Source organism: Scyliorhinus torazame, chromosome 5 (genome assembly GCF_047496885.1).
Source record: "Scyliorhinus torazame isolate Kashiwa2021f chromosome 5, sScyTor2.1, whole genome shotgun sequence".
Lineage (NCBI taxonomy): Eukaryota > Metazoa > Chordata > Chondrichthyes > Carcharhiniformes > Scyliorhinidae > Scyliorhinus > Scyliorhinus torazame.
The window spans coordinates 166,363,050-166,385,409 of record NC_092711.1 but is presented as its reverse complement, the minus strand read 5'-3'; the positions used below and the strand labels follow the sequence as shown (position 1 = coordinate 166,385,409).

Below are 22,360 nucleotides of genomic sequence, written 5' to 3'. Positions count from 1 at the left end.
GAACCAGTGGACACAATTTCAAAATAAGGGGGAAGCCACTTAGGACCGGTCTCGGAGGAGACATTTTTTTACTCAGAGTGTTGTGAATGTTTGGAATTCTCTACCCCAGAGGGCTGTGGAAGCTCAGTCATTGAGTGTGTTTAAAGCAGAGACTGACAGATTTCTAAATAGCAATAACACAAAGGGATATGGGGATAGTGTGGGGGACCCAGACTCACTCACTCACTCACACAGACTCACTCACTCACTCACACAGACTCACTCACTCACACAGACTCACTCAATCACTCACCCAAACTCACTCACACAGAATCACTCATTCACTCCCACATACTCACTCAATCACTCACTCACTCACTCACACAATCACTCACTCACTCCCACATACTCACTCAATCACTCACTCACTCACTCACACAGACTCACTCAAGTGGATGATCAGCCATGATTGTCTTGAATGTTGGCGCAGGCTCGATGGGCTGAATGGCCAAGTCCTGCTCCTATGTTCCAATGATACAAAGAAAAGTAGGAAAGTGAATTGTGAAGAGGACATAAGGAGGTTACAAGGTGATATAGATAGGTTAAGTGAGTGGAAAAAATATGCAAAATGGAGAATAATGTGGGAAAATGTGAAATTGTCCATTTTGGCAGGAAGAATAAAAAAGCTTCTTATCTAAACGGTGAGAGATTGCAGAGCTCTGAGATTCAGAGGGATCTGGGTGTCCAAGAGCATGAATCACAAAAGGCGAGTATACAGGTACAGCAACTAATTAGGAAAGCTAATTGAATGTTATTGTTTATTGTGAGGGGAATTGAATACAAAAGTAGGTTATGCTCCTGTGAGCGGGAATGAATCCAAAAGAATCCCTCGACATTCAGGTCTGCTTCAAACACCAAACAGTTTATTGTTGTAACACCGGCGGGGAGTAAGCCTCTGGGCAAAGGCAGATACCTCTCCACTGAACAAAGAGAATCATCATCATTTATACAATTTCAAATAGTTAGTCAGCCCAACTCAGCCGGACACGATCCAATCACAATGATTGTAGATTACACACATTGACTGGTAGACCCAATGAAAGTGGTTACTGGGCAGCAGGGAATTGCGTGATCAGCTCATGGACAGCTAGGGGGTTACTCATGAACTCAGGATGCCTTCCAGACCCCCTCATCGACCATCCTTGGGTCTCGTGTATACATAACTCACTTATCTTAACCTTGTTACTGGCTGGTACCATTGTCAGAATTCCATACGAGCATCCCCCTTTGTGAGAGAGAGAGTGAGCTGACTGGTGGTGATTTAATCTGAGGGTCACCACACCTCAGACGAGGGACAATGTTGAGGAGGCGGGGCCTTCATGGATGGCCTCAGCCGGTACGGCAGTTGAACCCACGCTGTTGGTGTCGCTCAGTATCACAAACCAGCCATCCAGCCAACTGAGCTAACCAATCCCCTGAAATATTATTTATTGCCTGTCTCCCATCACACCATTTAATGTTGTTTCTCAGTCCATGTCAGACAACCTGCCCCATACCTTGATAATTTTCTTCTGCGAGAAACACAAGAGATAAATTAAACAAAAGAACCATGTACCCTCCATGGCCCATCTCCATGGCAAGGTGGCATGCTTTAGGGGGATCCAAACAGAAATGGGAAGGAAACATCTTCCAACTTCCAAACCAACTTTCAATCTGTGATCCTTGTGAAATTTGAAACCAGGTATTCGCAACAAGGCTCGAAGAGCAACAGCCCACTGGAGTCAAAGTCATGAGACCGGCCAGTCCAGTAGAGGAAACTCTCCAACCATCCCCATTGACCAACTGTCAGAATGAACAAAATGTAGTCCTGGATGTAATTGAGAGTAGCAACACTAACAGCAGAATCCAACCCCTGTAATCACTTGTGAACTTGTTTGTGTCTCAGAAGCTGCGATGAATCACGGAATCCCTTCCCACATTCAGAGCAGGTGAACAAACTCTCCCCAGTGTGAACTCGCTGATGTGCCTGCAGATGGGATAACTGAGTGAATCCCTTCCCACAAGGAGAGCAGGTGAATGGCTTCTCCCCAGTGTGAACTCGCTGGTGTCTCTGTAGGTTGGATAACCGAGTGAATCCCTTCCTACAATGAGAGCAGGTGAATGGCCTCTCCCCAGTGTGAACTCGCTGGTGTATCTGCAGGTGGGATAACCGAGTGAATCCCTTCCCACACTGGGAGCAGGCGAATGTCCTCTCCCCAGTGTGAACTCGCTGGTGTGACTGCTGGCTGGACATATGAGTGAATGCCTTCCCACACTGGGAGCAGGTGAATGGCTTCTCCCCAGTGTGAACTCGCTGGTGTGTCTGCAGGTGGGATAAGCGAGTGAATCCCTTCCCACACTGGGAGCAGGTGAACGGCCTCTCCCCAGTGTGAACTCGCTGATGTGACTGCAAGTTATCGAATCGAGTGAATCCTTTCCCACACTGGGAGCAGGTGAACAACCTCTCCCCAGTGTGAGTTCGCTGGTGTATCTGCAGGCTGATCAACTGAGTGAATCCCTTCCCACACTGGGAGCAGGTGAACGGCCTCTCCCCTGTGTAAACTCACTGGTGTCTCTGCAGGTTGGATGAGGAAATGAATCCTTTCCCACATAGAGAGCAGGTGAATGGCCTCTCCCCAGTGTGAATGCGTCGATGAATCTCCAGCGCAGATGGGACTCTGAATCCCTTCCCACAGTCCCCACATTTCCATCGTTTCTTCATATTTTGGGTCTATTTGTGTCTCTCCAGGGCGGACAATCAGTTGACGCCTTGTTCACACACAGAACACGTGTACGGTCTCTTCCTGCTGTTTTTTCAGGCTGTGTAACTGATTAGAGCTCTTTCCACAGTCAGTGCTCTGGAACACTCTCACTCGGGTGTGTGTGTCTCGGTGCTTTTCCAGTCACACTGATGTTTTAAAATCTTCTCAAGCCAACAGACGAGGCAAACATTTCTCCTTCTAGATTCAAAGTCCGATGATGTTCATGCCCTGATGAATCGAGTGACTCAGTCTGATCGAGACGCTTAGTTTGAGATATCTGTCTGTAATTCGTCCTTTTCTAATATCCTGTAAAAACAATTTACAAAACACATCAGTGTCAGTACAGGACAGAAACTCAGAACACACGGGGACTTCCGGTTGCGACATGTCGGGAGCGGCCGCATATGAGGCAGCTCTCATCCGGGGACTTTGTTTTCCATCTTTTTCACCCGGTCTTTGAGGGGGTTTGGGGATATTTCAAATTTGTCAATGGGATAAAGCTCAATTACTGTGGAAATGTCCAAGAAACCAAGTTTGAAGAAGCCAGCGGGCAAAGAATCGTCATCCGATTCAGATTCTTTTCCAGGCTCATTGGAAACAAAATGGCGGCGGCTGCTGCCGAAGCGAAAGTTATAGTGTTGTCAGTTGAGATGCTCATGGGCATCTTAGCAACAGCCGACTATCTCCGAGGATTTCCCTATATCAACCGAGAAGCCCCCAGCTCCTATTCAATTGATAAACGGTAAAGGGTGCAGGGCACGAGGGCGGCTCTTTCGATGAAGAGCAAGCAGATTGTCTCTTTAGAGGCTAAGATGGTCTTTTGGCTGATAATAACAAATCTCTATGTGCCAAAGTAGACGACTTAGAGAATCGCTTCAGGAGACAAACTCTTCGCGTTATGGGGCTGCTGGAGGGATTGGAGGGCCCGCACCCGACTGAATACACGTCCAGGATGTTTGGGAAGATGGTGGGGAGGGTGAACAGTTGTTCCTTCCTGAGCTGGATGGGGCCCATCACTCGCTCTGTCAGACGCCTTGCCCAGGAGAGCCACCTCGGGCAATTACCGTCAGGTTCCACAGTTACCGGGATAAGGAACGAGTCCTGAGGTGGGCGAATGATCACCGTAACTACAAATGGGATAGCCATGCCATCAGGCCCCATCAGGATGTGGGGGCGGAGCTGCCAAAAAAGAGGGCGGCATTTATCAAGCCCAAGGCTGCACTTTTCATACGTGGTGTTCGGTTTGGGGTGGTTTACCCAGCACACCTCCCAGTGAGTTTTAATTCAAAAGACCACTACTTTTGAGGCGCTGGATGATGCCGATGCTTTTGTGAGGAAGCTCAGGCTCGGTATTTTTGTATTATATATGGGGTCTTGTTGTTTTTGGAGAGGGATTGTGGTTTTGGGGTCTTGTTGGGGTTTCTTGTACCAGTTTGTATTTGACTGTTTTTTTGTGGGGGTGGGGGTTTCCTTTATTTAAAGTTGGGTGCAGGTGGGAGGGGGGTTTGTTATGGTTACTCAGTTTTATATGCCCCGGGGGGGGAGTTGCCCTGCGAGCTGAAGAAGGTAGTTAATGGGAACAAAGTGGTGGGGGTAACTGCAGCTCATTAACATAGTATAGGTTTTAGATTATGGGCTGAGTGTGTTGGTTCTGTTTGGCGTTAAGGATTGTTGAGCAAGGATTGTTGAGCTAAGGGTCTGAGGGGGTTCTTCGGGCTTTTGGTTGTGGTTTTACTGAGAGGCAGGGAGATGGGGGATGGAGAGCTGGGGGATGGAGAGCTGGGGGATGGGGAGCTGGGGGATGGGGAGCTGGGGGATGGGGAGCTGGGGGATGGGGAGCTGGGGGATGGGGAGCTGGGGGATGGGGAGCTGGGGGATGGGGAGCTGGGGGATGGGGAGCTGGGGGATGGGGAGCTGGGGGATGGGGAGCTGGGGGATGGGGAGCTGGGGGATGGGGAGCTGGGGGATGGGGAGCTGGGGGATGGGGAGCTGGGGGATGGGGAGCTGGGGGATGGGGAGCTGGGGGATGGGGAGCTGGGGGATGGGGAGCTGGAGGATGGGGAGCTGGGGGATGGGGAGGGTTTATCGACAGTGACTACAGCTTGCTCTTTGCTCTGTTTTGTTGGGGGCCTGGTGGCCGACTCAGGTGGGCTCGATGCCGATACTTTTTCAGTCATTTTAGAATGATCTCTTTTGGTGGATATGGCTGACTGGGGTACGGGGTGGGTGGGGGTAAACCCTCAATCCGACTGGCCATTTGGAATGTGAGGATGTGAGGGGGTTGAACGGTCTAGTGAAGAGATCAGGGATATTCGCTTATGTGAAGAGTTTGAATGCGGATGTGGTGTTTTTGCAGGAGAGCCATTTGCGGGTCAGGATCAGACACGGTTACGGAAGGCTTGGGTGGGACAGATGTAGGTCCCAGGGGACCGCAGTGTTGATAAGTAAAAGCGTTTCTTTTTCAGCTTTTCGAATTCTGACAGATCCGAATGGGAGACACGTGATTGTCAGTGGGTCTTTCGTGGGCACCTTGATAGTCCCAGTACATGTGTCCACTCCGAATTGGGACGATCACAGTTTATATTAATAAATTACTGACCTCTATTCCTGACTTGGACACACATCAGCTAATCTTGGGGGGAGACTTTAATTGTGTTTTGGATCCTAGTCTGACCGATCTATGCCCAGGTCTGTGATTCCTTCGGGGTGGCCAAAGTGGTGGTGACTTTCATAAGACCATATGACATAGGAGCAGAATTAGGCCACTCGGCCCATCGAGTCTGCTCCGCCATTCAATCATGGCTGATATTTTCTCATCCCCATTCTCCTGCGTTCTCCCCATAACCCCTGATCCCCTTATTAATCAATAACCCATCTAACTTCATGGAGCAGATTGGGGGGCAGAAATTCATACCTTGGATCCGTTGTTATAAAGGCCTCCCACCACTAGTGTTTATACAAATATGCTGAGCTCAGGTTATTTTCAGTTGGATAGGGGCACAAGGCAGTGTTGCCCACTGTCTCTGCTTCTGTTTGCCTTGGGGTGGCATGGTGGCACAGTGGTTAGCACTGCTGCCTCACAGCACCATGGACCCGGGTTCAATTCCAGCCTTGGGTGACTGTCTGTGTGGAGTTTGCCCTTTCTCCTCGTATCTGAGTGGGTTTCCTCCTGGAGCTCCGGTTTCCTCCCACAGTCCAAAGATGTTCAGGTGAGGTGGACCGGCCGTGATAAACATCCCCCTAGTGTCCAAAAGGGGATGGTTGGGTTACAGGAATAGGGTAGAGGTGTGGGCCTAGGTAGGATGCTCTTTCAGAGGGGCGGTGCAGACTTGATGGGCCGAATTGCCTCCTTCTGTACTGTAGGAATTCGATAATACTATGAATAAAGCCATTGGCTACTACGTTGAGGTTTTCCGGGTGATGGACAGGGTTAGAGAGGCGAGGGAGAGAGCACAGGGTGTCCCTGTATGCAGATGATCTGCTTCTTTATATCACGGACCCAGTCTCCATGATGGATGAGATAATGAAGCTTTTGTGGAGTTTTGACTCCTTTTCTGGGTACAGAGTAAATCCGGACAAGAGCTCATATTATCTGGTGATCCCCCAGAGAGGGGGGCTGACCTGGGGATGTTGCCTTTTAACCTTGCCAGATCCAGCTTGGTTATCTGGGAATCCAGGTAGCCCACGAGAGGGCCTCTCTTCAGAAATGTCAGTTTGCTCGGCTGGTGAATGAGGTCAGGGCAGATTTGCAGAGGTGGCAACCTCCCACTGTCTTTGGCCGACAGGGTTCAGATGGTTAACATGAACATCCTTCCGAGGTTGCTGTTTCTTTTCCAATGTCTCCCTATCTTTTATCTTTCTTCACAAATCATCCAATGTTAAAATCAATACGCTGATTACTTCTTTCATTTGGGTGGGAAGGACCCCGAGGATTTGCAGGACATTCCTGCAGAGAGAGAGAGACAGGCTTAGCCATATTTCATCTGTTTAAGAAGGGTAGCAAGGATAATCCAGGGAACTACAGGCCGGTGAGCGTTACGTCAGTGATAGGGAAATTACTGGAGAGAATTCTTCGAGACAGGATCTACTCCCATTTGGAAGCAAATGGACGTATTAGTGAGAGGCAGCATGGTTTTGTGAAGGGGAGGTCATGTCTCACTAACTTGATAGAGTTTTTCGAGGAGGTCACTAAGATGATTGATGCAGGTAGGGCAGTGGATGTTGTCTATATGGACTTCAGTAAGGCCTTTGACAAGGTCCCTTATGGTAGACTAGTACAAAAGGTGAAGTCACACGGGATCAGGAGTGAGCTGGCAAGGTGGATACAGAACTGGCTAGGTCATAGAAGGCAGAGAGGAGCAATGGAAGGATGCTTTTCTAATTGGAGGGCTGTGACTAGTGGTGTTCCGCAGGGATCAGTGCTGGGACCTTTGCTGTTTGTAGTATATATAAATGATTTGGAGGAAAATGTAACTAGTCTGATTAGTAAGTTTGCAGACGACACAAAGGTTGGTGGAATTGCGGATAGCGATGAGGACTGTCAGAGGATACAGCAGGATTTAGATTGTTTTGGAGACTTGGGCGGAGAGATGGCAGATGGAGTTTAATCCGAACAAATGTGAGGTAATGCATTTTGGAAGGTCTAATGCAGGTAGGGAATATACAGTGAATGGTAGACCCCTCAAGAGTATTGAAAGTCAGAGAGATCTAGGTGTACAGGTCCACACAGGTCACTGAAAGGGGCAACACAGGTGGAGAAGGTAGTCAAGAAGGCATACAGTATGCTTGCCTTCATTGGCCGGGGCATTGAGTATAAGAATTGGCAAGTCATGTTGCAGCTGTATAGAACCTTAGTTAGGCCACACTTGGAGTATAGTGTTCAATTCTGGTCGCCACACTACCAGACGGATGTGGAGGCTTTAGAGAGGGTGCAGAAGAGATGTACCAGAATGTTGCCTGGTATGGAGAGCATTAGCTATGAGGAACGGTTGAATAAACTTGGTTTGTTCTCACTGGAACGACGGAGGTTGAAGGGCGATCTGATAGAGATCTACAAAATTGTGAGGGGCATAGACAGAGTGGATAGTCAGAGGCTTTTCCCCAGGGTAGAGGGGTCAATTACTCGGGGGCATAGGTTTAAGGTGCGAGGGGCAAGGTTTAGAGTAGATGTACGAGGCAAGTTTTTTTACACAGAGGGTAGTGGGTGCCTGGAACTCACTACCGGAGGAGGTGGTGGAAGCAGGGACGATCGTGACATTTAAGGGGAGTCTTGACAAATACGTGAATAGGATGGGAATAGAGGGATACGGACCCAGGAAGTGTAGAAGATTGTAGTTTAGTCGGGCAGCATGGTCGGCACAGGCTTGGAGGGCCGAAAGGCCTGTTCCTGTGCTGTACTTTTCTTTGTTCTATTATTGGGCAGCCAATATTGAAAGGGTGCTGGGGTTATTCAGAGATCTGAATTCTATATGGGGGCAGATGGAGACAGGCACTTGTCAGGGTCCAGTTTACGGGCCTTGGTTAATGCCTTGCTTCCGTTTTCTCCTATGAAATGTACCTTGAGCCCTGTGGTGGTGGCTACACTGAGGGTTTGGAGACAGTTCAGGCAACGCTATTGGCTCAGCTCAATATTGTTGTTGGCCCCTCTCTATGGGACTCACCACATTTTGCCTACGGATTTAGATTTAGGTCCTCGAGGAGGGAAGCTCTGGAAAAGTTTGGTGACTTGTTTGTGAACGGCAGGTTTATTGGTTTTGATGAACTGGTGGAAAAATTACAACTCGCGAGCTCTAATTTTCTTAGATGCATGATTTCCTACGTAAGGAGATCTCGGCGTTTCCTTTAGCACGCCTGCCGTCTCTGATGATTTGGATTCTATCTCTTGCTGACGTGGGTGAGGGTAGGATTTCAGATATCTACAGTCTGCTAAGCAAGCTCCACTGAATGAGGTGAGGAGAAAGTGGAAGGGGGAATTGGATCTGGTTTCTGTGGAGGGGGTGTGGAGTGAGACTGTACAGGGTCAACACAACCTCCTCCTGTGTTAAGTGGAGCTTGACAGGGGACATCTGACTAGGTTGTGTGGTTTTGTTCTCGGGGGTGGCAGACAGGTGATCTTGGTGTTCTCGGGTCTGGCGAATCATAAAAGGTACCATCTTTTTAGCCAGACAAATAAATGTGTCAAGCTGAGGGAGCAAAGGATGTCAATGTCTTTCAGAGAGAGAGAGAGAGACCTGGGCCAACCTTTGCAGAGTCTGCACCCTCCCTGGATTCACTTCCTTTCCCTTCGGTTGCTGCAAGTCACCAATTAAAGATCAGAATGAGAAAATAAATGGAAAGGGGGAGAAAATAAAGTATTTTACTCACAGATGTTGGAGACAAGAGGAAGTATCAGTCAGGGTAAAGCTCAATAGTCATTCACACAAAGCCCGCGCTCTGATTGGCTGGAGGGCCAAAGTCCTTCCGGTGGCCCACTCTTTCCTTTCGTCAACATTTCAGCGGGAAGTCAGGGCGGGGGAGGGTCTCTGCACATGCGCAGCTGCCTCTCTGTTATGGACATGCGCATTACCGGTCGACGTTGGGACGCAAACGGAATTGTCGGTGTTTGGAGCATGCGCATTCGGAATAATGGGCCTGTTCGTTTTGGAAAGCCCGAGCAAAACTAAGGAGGTGGGTGGAAAGATTTGGAAATACTCTGTGGAGCCGCAAAACCTGATGAATAGTTGTCAGCTCCCTGATTCTGGTTCGGGAAATTCTTTCCCAGGACCAGGCTCAAGTTAATGCCCAAAATATTTATTCAGTGAGTGGAGGATAGGGAGGGGAAAACAATAAGGTTAGACCCCGCCCCTCATTCACTCTGACTGGCTGAAGGACCGAGCGGCTGTCTCCGTCCTCTAGCCCCGCCCCTCATTCTCTCTGATTGACTGGAGGACCGAGCGGCTCTCTGAGTCCTCCAGACCCGCCCCTCATTCACTGCGTGCTGGAGGACCATGTGTCTGTCTCAGTCCTCCAGTCCCGCCCCTCATTCACTCAAATGGCTGACACAGTCCTCCAGCCCCGCACCTCATTAACTCTGACTGGCTGGAGGGCCAAGCGGCAGTCTCAGTCCTCCAGGCCCGCCCCTCATTATCTCTGATTGGCTGGAGGACCAGTCGGCTCTCAGTCCTCCAGACCCGCCTCTCATTCACTCTGATTGGCTGGAGGACCAGGCGGCTCTCAGTCCTCCAGCTCCGATCCGTTACCTGGAGACTGGGCAGCGCATTCCCAACGTAAGGTATTCAAATTCCGGCTCCAATATCACACCCTGGCGAGTAGGCCGTGAATCCCCAAGGAAAGGTTTTTTCATTGAGCTCCGAAAATCCGGACCTCTCAGTCCACTCCCTGGAAACTAGGCCGTGAATCCCCGAGGAAAGGTCTTTATACTGACTGCACCGAGACTCTGCCCCTCCAAGTCCGCTCCCTGAAGACAGGGAGAAAGAGGCGTTAGAGACTCGGTATTGGGGAATGAGAGAGGAAAGAATGTTCTCCAGGAACTAGAATTGTCTGTTCTGAATTTCTATCCTGTGCTGACAGTGATGTCTTTTGTAAACTCCTTTTACACGATATGAGAAGAGGAGGAATTACAGACAGAAATCTCAAACGTAACGTCTCGATCTGACAGAGTCACCAGATTCCCTGGGATCTGACTATCATCAGCCTTTGAATCTACAAGGGAAGAAGAACTGTTTGCCTAATCTGACAGCCTCAAAAGGATTTTAAACATCATTGTGACTGGAAAAGCCCTGAACCCCCCCCCCCATGAATCAACATTGTGCCATTCACAGCGGGGTGTGACACATGTGAACGAGACTTCCAACTAATTTTCTGACCTGGAGAGACACAAGGAGACACAAAACATGGAGAAACCGTGGATATGTGGGGACTGTGGGAAGGGATTCAATGCACCATCTCAACTTGAGATTCATCGACGCATTCACACCGGGGAGAGGCCGTTCACCTGTGCTCAGTGTCGGGAGGGATTCACTGTGTTATCCCGCCTACAGACACACCAGCGAGTTCACACTGGGGAGAGGCCGTTCAACTGCTCAGGGTGGGAAGGGATTCACTCAGTTATCCCATCGACAGACACCAGCGAGTTCACACTGGGCATAAGCCATTCAACTGTTCAGTGTGGGAAGTGATTCACTCAGTTATCTCACCTGCGGAGACATCAGCAAGTTCACACTGGGGAGAGGCTGTTCACCAGCTCTCAGTGTGGAAATAAATTCTCTGAGTTATCCAGCCTGCAGACACACCAGTGAGTTCACACTGGGGAGAGGCCTGAGAAAGATGGAAAACAAAGTCCCCGGATGAGAGCTGCCTCATATGCGGCTGCTCCCGACATGTCGCAACCGAAGTCCCCGTCTGTTCTTAATTTCTGCTGTACTGACACTGATGTCTTTTGTAAATTGTTTTTACAAGATATTAGAAAAGGAGGAATTACAGACAGATATCTCAAACTAAACGTCTCGATCAGACTGGGTCACTCGATTCATCAGGGCCTGAACGTCATCGGACTTCGATCAGACTGGGTCACTCGATTCATCAGGGCCTGAACGTCATCGGACTTTGAATCTAGACGGAGAAATGTTTGCCTCGTCTGTCAGCTTGAGAAGATTTTGAACATCAGTATGACTGAAAAGGCACCAAGACACACACACCCGACTGAGAGTGTTCCAGAGCACTGACTGTGGAAAGAGCTTTAACCAGTTACACAGCCTGAAAAAAACATCACACCATTCACAGCGGGGAGAGACCGTACACATGTTCTGTGTGTGAACAAGGCGTCAACTGATTGTCCGCCCTGGAGAGACACGAGGAGACCCAAAATATGGAGAAACAATGGAAATGTGGGGACTGTGGGAAGGGATTCAGAGTCCCATCTGCGCTGGAGATTCATTGACGCAGTCACACTGGGGAGAGGCCCTTCACCTGCTCTCAGTGTGAGAAGGGATTCACTCAGTATTCTGACCTGCAGACACACCAGCGAGTTCACACCGGGGAGAGGCCGTTCACCTGCTCTCAGTGTGAGAAAGGATTCAGTCAGTTATCCAGTCTGCGGACACACCAGCGAGTTCACACTGGAGAGAGACCATTCACCTGCTCTCAGTGTGGGGAGGGATTCATTCAGTTGATCAGCCTGCAGATACACGAGCGAGTTCATACGGCAAGTGGCCGTTCACCTGCTCTCAGTGTGGGAAGGGATTCATTTCCTCATCCAACCTGCAGATACACCAGCGAGTTCACACTGGGGAGAGGCCGTTCACCTGTTCTCAGTGTGGGAAGGGAGTCACTCAGTTATCCCACCTGCAGTCCCCACATATCCACGGTTTCTCTCACCTGTGGAGACATCAGCGAATTCACACTGGGGAGAGGCCGTTCACCTGCTCTCTGTGTGAGAAGGCCATCACCACGTTATCCAACCTGCGGAAACACCAACGAGTTCACACCAGGGAGAATTAACTTAGTTGGCTGGATGGCTGATTTGTAATGCAAAGCGACTCCAACATCAGGGGGTTCAACTCCCGTACCGGCTGAGGTTATCCATGAAGGCCCCACCTTTTCAACATTGCCCCTTGCCTGAGGTGTGGTGACCGTCAGATTCAATCACCACCAGTCAGCTCTCTCTCTCTCTCAAGAGGGCAAAGCAGACTCTGGTCCTCTGGGACTTTGACGACTCTTATTTCACACAAATACAACAAACATAGATTCCTTTAAGGAGCAAAAATCCAACAGGAAAGGTGATGCAACCGTGGCTGCAAGAAATGTTAAAGATTCCATTAGATCAATGGAGGAGACTCATAAAGTGGCCAAAATAGTCGTAAGCCTGAGGATTGAGAACTTGTTTGAGAATTCAGCAAAGGAGGATCAAGAAACTGATAAAGAGAAAATAGAATATGAGAGCGATAAACATAAAAAATGACTGGAAAAGCTCCTATAGGAATGTGAAAAGGAAAAGATTAGCAAAGACCAATGTGGGTCCGTTCCAGGCAGAGACAGGAGTGTTTTTTTTAAAATTTAGAGTACCCAATTCATTCTTTCCAATTAAGGAGCAATGTAGAGTGGCCAATTCACCAACTCTGGACTTCCGGTGGCGGCTATGGAGGGAGACTTCCGGTGGCGGCTATGAAGGAGTAAGTTGCACATTTGGTGGCTCCCGCTCTGGTTGGACTTTCGGACCTTTCCCCTGGACTTTTTTCTGGTTTTAAACGGTAAATTCAAAGGCTGAATCAATTGGGCACTGTTTCCACGTATTCATGTATGGAGCAAAGAACCAGAAGTGCACGAAAAGGCAGAAATAAAAAGTTAGCCAAGAGCTGTGTTGAAGCTGCAGCAGGAGACAGCATGGCCGAGGACCGGACGCCTGGGGTGGTGGCGCTGCGACCATCCGAGCAGTTGATGCAGGTCATCCAGGATGGTTTCGGGGTATAAGCTCAATATGGGGAAGAGCAAGATGTTTGTGGTCCAGGCGAGAGATCAGGAGAGACGACTGCGGGATCTGCCATTCAGAGTGGTAGGGGACAGTTTCAGGTACCTAGGTATCCGAGTGGCGATGGATTTGCGACTAAATAGAATTTGGCCCGACTGGAGGATCAGATGAAGGAGGGATCCGGAAATGGGATGCGCTCCCGTTGTCTCTGGCGGGCAGAGATTAAACGGTAAAAATGACGGTCCTCCCAAGATTCCTATTCATTTTTCAATGTCTCCCCATCTTCATCCCGCAGTCCTTTTTTCAGCGGGTCAATAAAGGTATTGTGGGCTTTGTGTGGGGGGCAAGTCCCCGCGAGTGAAGAGGGCAATGCTTGAGTGGAGTCAGGGGGATCGTGAGCTGGCGCTGCCGAATTTCAGCAATTATTACTGGGCGGCTAACATAGCCATGGTGAGGAGGTGACTGGTGGGGGGGAAGCCGGCGTGGGTGCGCATGGAGGCGGCTTCTTGCAAGGGCACAGGTCTGGGGGCGTTGGTAACAGCGCCTCTACCATTCCCGCCAGCGCGGTACTCCACCAGTCCGAGTGGTGGTGGCGGCCTGAGAGTCGGGGGAGTGGAGGAGACATGTGGAAGCAGAGGGGGCATCGATATGGTCCCCAATCTGCGATAATCACTGCTTTGCCCCGGGGAGGATGGACGGGGGGGTTCCGAATTTGGCGGAGAGCGGGGATCGAGAGGACGGGCGACGTGTTTATAGAGGGGAGTTTTCCGAGTATGAGGGCGCTGGAGGAGAAGTTTGCATTGGCGGGGGGAAATGAATTTCGATATCTGCAGGTGCGGGACTTTTTGCGGAAGCAGGTACCAACCTTCCCACTCCTGCCGCTAAGGGGGATTCAGGATAGAGTGGTTTCTAGAGGATGGATAGGAGAGGGAAGCGCCTCGGACATATATAAAGAGCTTATGGGATCGGAGGAGATGCAGACTGAGGAGCCGAAGCAAAAGTGGGAGGAGGAGCTGGGGGGAGAGATAGAGGAGGGCCTTTGGGCTGACGCGTTGAGTCGGGTCAACCCGACCGCAACATGTGCCAGGCTCAGCCGGATCCAATTTAAGGTCGTTCACCGGCCCACATGACGGTGGCTCGGATGAGCAGATTCTTTGGGGTGGAGGACAGGTGTGCGAAATGTGCGGGGGGGCCAGTGAACCATGTCCACATGTTCTGGACATGTCCAAAGCTGAGGGGATTTTGGCAGGGGTTTGCCGACGTCATGTCCAAGGTATTAAATACGAGGGTGGCAATGAGTCCAGAGGTGGCGATTTTCGGGTTGTCGCCGGATCCGGGAATCCAGGAGGAGAAAGAGGCAGATGTTCTGGCCTTTGCTTCCCTGGTAACCCGGAGGCGGATATTACTGGCATGGAGGGACTCAAAGCCCCCGAAATCGGAGACCTGGCTTTTGGACATGGCTGGCTTCCTCTCTGCCTGGAGAAAATTAAGTTTGCCATGAGAGTCTCTGTTAGGGTTCACCCGGAGGTGGCAACCATCCGTCAACTTCTTTGCAGAGAATTAATCGTCAGCAGAAGGGAGGGGGGGGGGGGGGGAGGGGGTTAGACTCGCATAGATTAGGGGGGTAAGTAATTGTAGGACCTGTGGGAGAGGGAGGTGGTATTTGCACTAGGTTAATATTTTCCTTGTTATGTACATTGTTATTTTGTTGCTGTTACAATGCCAAAGAAATACCTCAATAAAATGTTTCTTTTAAAAAAACGGGGGGGGGGGGGGTGGGGAAGGCCCGGGGTGGCACCAAGTTGAGGTGGGGGGGGGGGGGGGGGGGTGTAAGGATGTTGTGGCTGTTCGCTGTTGCCATGGTTGTTTTGTGTTTTTCTTCTTTGTTAAGTATATATTTGAAAATGCCTCCAATAAAATATTTAAACAAAAAGAATCCCGCCGCCGGCGAATGGCGCGCCGCCGAGAACCACGCGGCTGGGGAACCGCAGAACCCCACGCCCTATCTCTCTCGGTACATCCAGACCATCTAACTCGCCCTATCTCTGTTACCAATTCCAATCTCTGCAACGATCCCCATCAATCTCACATTTTCCTCCCACTAGAACCCTCCAGTTCTCTTTACGATCCACTAAACCTTCGCCCCTTCCGATCTGAGTTTGTCATTCAGAGGCTACATCCTATATCTTCCAGCTCCTACAACCCTTCCTATCTCTGTGACCTCCTCCAATCCCAAAACTATCCCTATTTCTCCAACCTCATTAAGAGGTATAACCCTGTTTATCGTTGTAATATTCTTCAGTTCCTACATCCCCTCCACCCTCCATAACGCCCGTTAGCACATCAAATTACAGCAATCTCCTCCAGATGCTGCAACCCTAAAGCCCCTGCAATCCTACCTTATCCCTGAAACCACTTTAACCCCCTCCAACCTATTTTTTTCTGTTAAATCCTCGATGCCCCCACAATGCACACAGTGCTGTAATCTTCCCCAGCCTCTAAAAATACTCACTATTGCTGTATACCCTCAATTGCTCCCTTGTCTGATAATCCCAATAGCCATAAAACTCTCTCCATCCCAGTTACTGTGTTGAGACTCTTAATACCACCCCATGCCTGTTACCTTCTCTCAACTGTACAATTCTCCCTGTCTCTGTCACATCCGCCAGCCCCGACAACTCTCTCTATCTCTGTAGCTTCCTCCCATCCCTACAACGCTTCCTATCTCTGTAGCTTCCTCCCATCCCTACAACGCTGCCTCTCTCTGTAGCTTCCTCCCATCCCTACAACGTTTCCTATCTTTGAAACCTCCTATTGATGTTACACCCCACCTGAACTTTCATACAGCCCCAACAACCTTCCCTATCTCTATAATAGTTCCCTCCCCTACAGTAAAGTAAGTAAGTCGCAATAGTTGCAGATGACCATAGGCTGCTTTCCCCTTTGAGGGGGAGAGCTAACTTGTGGTGATTTAACCTGAGGATTACCATACCTCAGGTGAGGGGCAACATTGAGAAGGAGGGACCTTCATGCACAACCCTACATCCCCCACAGCCCTCCCTCTGTCCCCAGCATCCTGCTATCTATATAGGTTTCCCTCTCTGTGTAAAAAGTACTTTAGCCCCGACGACCCTCTCTATCTCTGTAACATTGTCTACCCCTACAACACTCCTGAATTCTGCAACCTCCTTCAGCCCCTGTGACCCTCCCTATCTCTGTAACCTCTGCTGTTCTCCTGCTGTGTTCTTCTCCTTTGTAGTTAATATAAACTCCGTATCCTTAAATCTGTCTCATCCGGTTCTGGTAACTTGCCGATTTTCAGTAAATTCAGCCTATCAAATACCTCACTATCAACGTTTAACCCATCAGTGTCTCGACTACCTCCTTTTTCACTCTGGCTTGGACACCAAGTTCTTTTTTAAAATAAATTTAGAGTAGCCAATTATTTTTTACAATTAAGGGACAATTTAGCACGGCCAATCCAATTACCCTGCACATCTTTTTTTGGGTTGTGGGGGTGGGACCCACACAGTCACTGCGAGAATGTGCAAACTCCACACGGACAGTGACCCGGGGCCGGGATCGAACCAGGGTCCAGCAATGCCTTGGACACCAAGTTCTGTGGTAAAGGCAGATACTCGTTCGGTACCAGTCTCCCTCCCTTCATGTCTAAATCCCCTTTCAGTTCCATATTCAGCTCCATGCTCCTTTTACAGCTTTGGGAGCAAAAATAGTGAAGCAGATTATTATTTGAATGGGTGTAAATTGTGAGAGGTGGGTACTCAGCGAGAACTTGGTGTCCTCGTGCATCAGTCGCTGAAAGTAAGCGCACAGATACAGAAGGCAGTAAAGAAGGCAAATAGTATGTTGGCCTTCATAGCGAGAGGATTTAAGGATTGGAATCGAGATGTTTTACTGCAATTGTATAGGGCATTGCTGAGGCCACACCTGGAATATTGTGCGCAGTTTTAGTATTCTTATCTGAGGAAAGATGTTCTTGCTGTGGAGAGAGTGCAGCGAAGATTTACCAGGCTGATCCCAGGGATGGCGGGACTGTCATATGAGGAGAGACTAAATCGGTTAGGATTAAATTCATTGGCGTTTAAAAGAATGAGAGAGGATCCCAAAGAAATTACAAAATTTTAACAGGATTAGACAGGGTAAATTCAGAAAGAATGTTCTCAATGGTGGGCGAGTCCAGAACTAGGGGTCATAGTTTGAGGATAAGGGGTAAACCTTTTAGGACTGAGGTGAGGAGAAATTTCTTCACCCAGAGAGTGGGGAATCTGTGGAATTCACCAACACAAAAAGTAGTTGAGGCCAAAAGGTAGTTGTGTAATTCAAGAGGAATTAGATATCACTCTTGGGACTAAAGGGATAAAGGGATATGGGGAAGGCGGGATCAGAGTATTGAACTTGATGATCAGCCATGATCATAATGATGGGTGGAGCAGGCTCGAAGAGCTGAATGGCCTCCTCCTGCTTCTATTTTCTATGTTTCCACCCTGTCACCTTTTAGTCAGCAATTGAAGTCTTTTGTGTTGATTTGCATGCTAACTGGCAGTCTCCACCCACAGTATTTTGGCCTCGGAGAAGGCAGTGCTGTGAACAGAATGTTCTCAGACCGAGGCAGTGGGTGGTGCGGTCACAGAGGCTCAGGCCCCAAACAGTAGTGACTGAGGCCGAGGCCGTGAGCGGCTCAGTAATGGGATGGGAGCAGTGCAGTCACAGAGGCCGTGGCCCTGAGCCGAGTGGTGACGGAGGCTGAGGCCGTGAACGGCTCAGTGGGGGGATGGGAGCAGTGGAGCCACAGAGGCTGTGGCCCTGCGCCGAGTGGTGACGGAGGCTGATGCAGTGAGCAGAGCATTCATAAAATCTGAGTCTGTGAGCAGTGTGAACAAAGAACAGAGAAAAGTACAGCACAGGAACAGGGCCTCCGGCCCTCCAAGCCTGTGCCGAACATGCTGCCCGTCTAAACTAAAATCTTCTATACTTCCGGAGTCCGTATCCCTCTATTACCATCCTATTCATGTATTTGTCAAGATGTCCCTTAAACATCACGATCGCCCCTGCTTCCACCACCTCCTCCGGCAGCGAGTTCCAGGCACCCACTACCCTCTGTGTAAAAAACTTGCCTCGTACATCTCCTCTAAACTTTGCCCCTCGCACCTTAAACCTATGCCCCCTAGTAATTGCCCCCTTTTTGTGAGGGCCAAGAAGAATCCAGCACGAGTTTCAAGGATACAAAGAAATAACATTTATTTACAATAACATATAAATACACAACAGCAGCAACCTCACTTGCTGCTTACTCCATCCTGCTAGTTCCAAACTGGCCAGCTTTATTTATACAGGGAGTCTGCTAATGATTTCTCCGCCCCCCTCAATGGGGAAGCTCATACTCCCACAGGATTGTGGGATTGTCATTAGTCTCCAGCCAATGGTAAGCAGGCAGGTTATAACATCCCCCCCCACCCCCCTGCCGAAGTCCAAGGAATCCACCGAAGACCCTGGCGAAGGAGGGCGTCGGACTCGTTTTGCCGCAGGCCGGACACCATTCGAACGAGGCGCTGGATCGGGTGGCGTGTAACGAGACGGAGACCGGCGCTTCCGTGATGAACGGCGTAACGGTTGTACATCCACGGCCCGTGTGCCCGAGGATTCCCCCTCTGATGCGTCCTGTGTCTCCATCTCGGAGTCAGAGTCTGCTGCCTCTGTCATCTCGGCGTCTCTATCTCCATGCGGTTCTGTAACGACCTGCGCAGGCTTTGAGTGAGGCACCAGAGGAAGATTGTGAGGACCATTGTCTCTGGTCTCTGCGGCTGTAGAAATGAGCTCCGGGGGCGGGGAATCTTTGGAAGGGATAGTCTTCTGGACCGAACGTGGTCTACATGTTTGCGCTGGAGACGACCCTGGGCTTGCACCTGGTAAGATATAGGGCCCGTTTGGCGAAAGATTACGCCAGGGACCCACTGGGCACCACCAGCAAAATTGCGAACAAACGCTGGGTCACCGGATGCAAACTGCCGAATTGGCCGATGCCGAGAAAAACCCTGTCCCTGCCGTTCTTGTGTGCGGCGTACTTTTGGGCCAATGTCTGGGAAAACCATACTAAGGCAGGTGCGAAGTCTCCGGCCCATTAGGAGTCCTGCGGGAGCTACCCCAGTCATCGCATGGGGGGTGGTTCTATACAAAAACAAAAAGCGAGCCAGTCTCGTGTCCATTGACCCGGAAGACTGCTTCTTTAGGCCTCGTTTGAATGTCTGCACTGCGCGCTCTGCCAACCCATTTGAAGCCGGGTGGTAAGGGGCAGTGTGGATATGGCGTATGCCGTTCATCTTAATGAACCTCGCAAACTCCTCACTGGTGAATGGAGTGCCGTTATCCGTGACCAGCACCTCGGGGAGGCCATGTGTACTAAAAGACAAACGCATCTTCTCAATTGTTGCGCAGGACGTTGTCCCCTGCATCTTATGCACCTCTAGCCATTTAGACTGGGCGTCGACTAATAGAAGGAACATGGATCCTTGAAAAGGGCCTGCAAAATCTGCATGCAAGCGTGCCCAAGGCCGCCCTGGCCATTCCCAGTGATGTAGGGGCACGGCCGGCTGAAGCTCCTGGCAAATGGAGCAGTTTTGGGCTACCTTCTCAATGTCGGTGTCGATGCCTGGCTACCAAACATAACTCCGGGCCAACATTTTCATTTTGGTCACACCTGGATGCCCATTGTGCAAGTCTCTTAGGATCAGTTCCTGTCCTTTTTCCGGGACAATCACACGCGTCCCCCACAAGAGGATGCCGTCTTCCACGCTGAATTCTGACAGCTTGGAGGAAAATGCCTGCAACTCGCCTGGGAGCTGTCTCTGCTGCCCACTATACAGGACTATGTGTCGAACCTTTGACAGGACTGGCTCCGTCTGGGTCTACTCACGGATTTGTGATGCCGTGATAGGCAAGGTGTCCATAAAATTTAGGGTTGCAACCACCTCACCGGTCGTGGGGGTCGACATGGGGCCGGTCGATAAAGGCAATCGGCTCAGTGCGTCGGCATTCGCTATCTGCGTTCCTGGTTTGTGCTCCAGAGAATACTCGTATGCAGTGAGCAACAAAGCCCAGCGCTGGATCCGTGCGGAAGCAATGGGCGGTATTGGCTTATCCTCTCTGAAAAGTCCCAGCAGAGGCTTATGATCAGTCACGAAAGTGAAGTGGCGGCCATACACGTACTGGCGGAAACGTTTCACCGCAAAGACCACTGCAAGGCCCTCCTTCTCGATCTGCGCATACTTTTTTTCCGCTGCAGTCAATGTGCGGGAGGCGAAAGCTATCGGCCGCTCGGCACCGTTCTCCATCTTGTGGGACAGGATGACTCCAATACCATACGGGGATGCATCACATGTGACAAGCAAAGGCTTTCCAGGATCATAGTGGGTTAGTAACCCGGACGACGATAATTGTTTTACCCGCCGGAAAGCAGTTTCTTGCGGCTGACCCCAAACCCAGGTGTGATTTGTCTTTAGCAGAAGATGCAACGAGGCCAGCGTAGTTGCCAGATTGGGAGGAACTTCCCGTAATAGTTTACGAGGCCAAGAAAAGAACAAAGATGCGAAGTGTCAGTCGGGGCGGGGGCCTGTTGAATTGATCGCACCTTCTCTGCGACGGGGTGCAAACCTTCGTGTTCCACCCAATAACCCAGGTAGACTACTTCCTTTGCCTGAAAGACGCACTTTGAGCGACGTAAAAAGACGCCAGCCTCCGAAAAGAGTCTTAACGACAGCCTCCAGATTTTCCAAATGCTCCTGCTCCAGCGTCCCTGTGATCGAAACGTCATCTAAGTAGACAGCGCCGCACAGTAAACCTCTCAAATGCCCTCCATAACGCGTTGAAAAATAGCGCAGGCAGAGGATACTCCAAAGGGCAAACGTGTACATTCATACAGGCCCCGGTGTGTATTAATCGTTACATATGGTCGGGAGGCAGGGTCCAGCTCCAACTGTAGGTAGGCGTGACTCATCTCATTTTGTGAACGGGAGTCCACCTGCAAGCTTTGCGTAGAGATCCACTATGCGAGGCATTGGATATCGGTCGAGTAGGGAAGCCGTGTATTCACTGGAAGTTTATAGTCGCTGCACAAGCGAACTGTGGCATCTGGCTTCATTACAGGTACAATTGGTGCTGCCCAGTCAGCGAAATGGACGGGCCTGATAATACCCAAAGTTTCCAAATGAGTGAGCTCCCCTTCTACCTTCTCGAGCAAGGCGTAAGGCACCGGGCGCGCCCGGAAATAGCGCGGCGTGGCTCCTGGTTCGACTTGGATACGGGCTACGGCCCCTTTTATTTTCCCCAAACCGGGCTGGAATACATCTGGGTATCGTCCTAGCACCTCAGTCAACCCTCCAGAAACTGTTTGGAGGATGTGCTGCCACTGCAAGCGCAAATGGCGCAACCAGTCCCGACCCAACAGGCTGGGCCCATGGCCGCGCACCACGATAAATGGGAAACGCTCCTCCTGGCGTCTATAAACAACAGGGGTCATCGTAGTTCCTGCGCTGTCCAATGGTTCCCCCGTGTAGGTGGCCAACCTGGCCTGTGTGTCGGTCCATGTAAGGGTCTGTATACCCTGCTTGATGCGGTCGAATGTCCTCTGGGCGATCACGGAGACCGCTACGCCAGTGTCCAACTCCATCTCAAGCGGGTGACCATTGACCCGTACTGTCACCTTAATGGGGGCCACACGGGGAGCTGCCACACAATGGAGCTGCAGGCAGTCGTCCTCCGTCTCCACGTCCTCAGGAGTAGTCGCCGCAGGTTCATCCACATGGAAGGTACGGCCTCTGGGCTGGTCCCAGTTTCGGTCGGAACGACGGCGCCTCTGGTGCCCCCAGGACCGGCGTCCGCGACGGGGTCGGCGCCTACAAGTCTGACACGGACATGGCTCCTCATCCATTGGTTCTGGAGAAGGCTCCCTTCGGGGAGGAATGTCCGACGGCCACTGGCGTCGATCCGGACGTCGTCTCGCCCAAGGTGCCGCAGGAGTGCGGGGGGACGTTTTTGGACAGAAGTGGTCGTGCCCCAAGGCATGCACTTCCATTCCCTGTATCTCCTGCACTCCTCGTTC

The 22,360-nt window shown here is 50.5% G+C and overlaps 1 long non-coding RNA gene across 1 annotated transcript; it reads right to left on the bottom strand.

The window, feature by feature from the left end:
- Positions 1–880: 880 nt before the first annotated feature.
- LOC140420488 (uncharacterized) lies at positions 881–9,755 on the bottom strand. Its single transcript, XR_011946405.1, has 3 exons — positions 9,144–9,755; positions 5,695–6,726; positions 881–3,086 (listed from the first exon to the last, which is right to left on the bottom strand). It is a non-coding gene; the product is annotated as an uncharacterized lncRNA (long non-coding RNA).
- Positions 9,756–22,360: the final 12,605 nt, after the last annotated feature.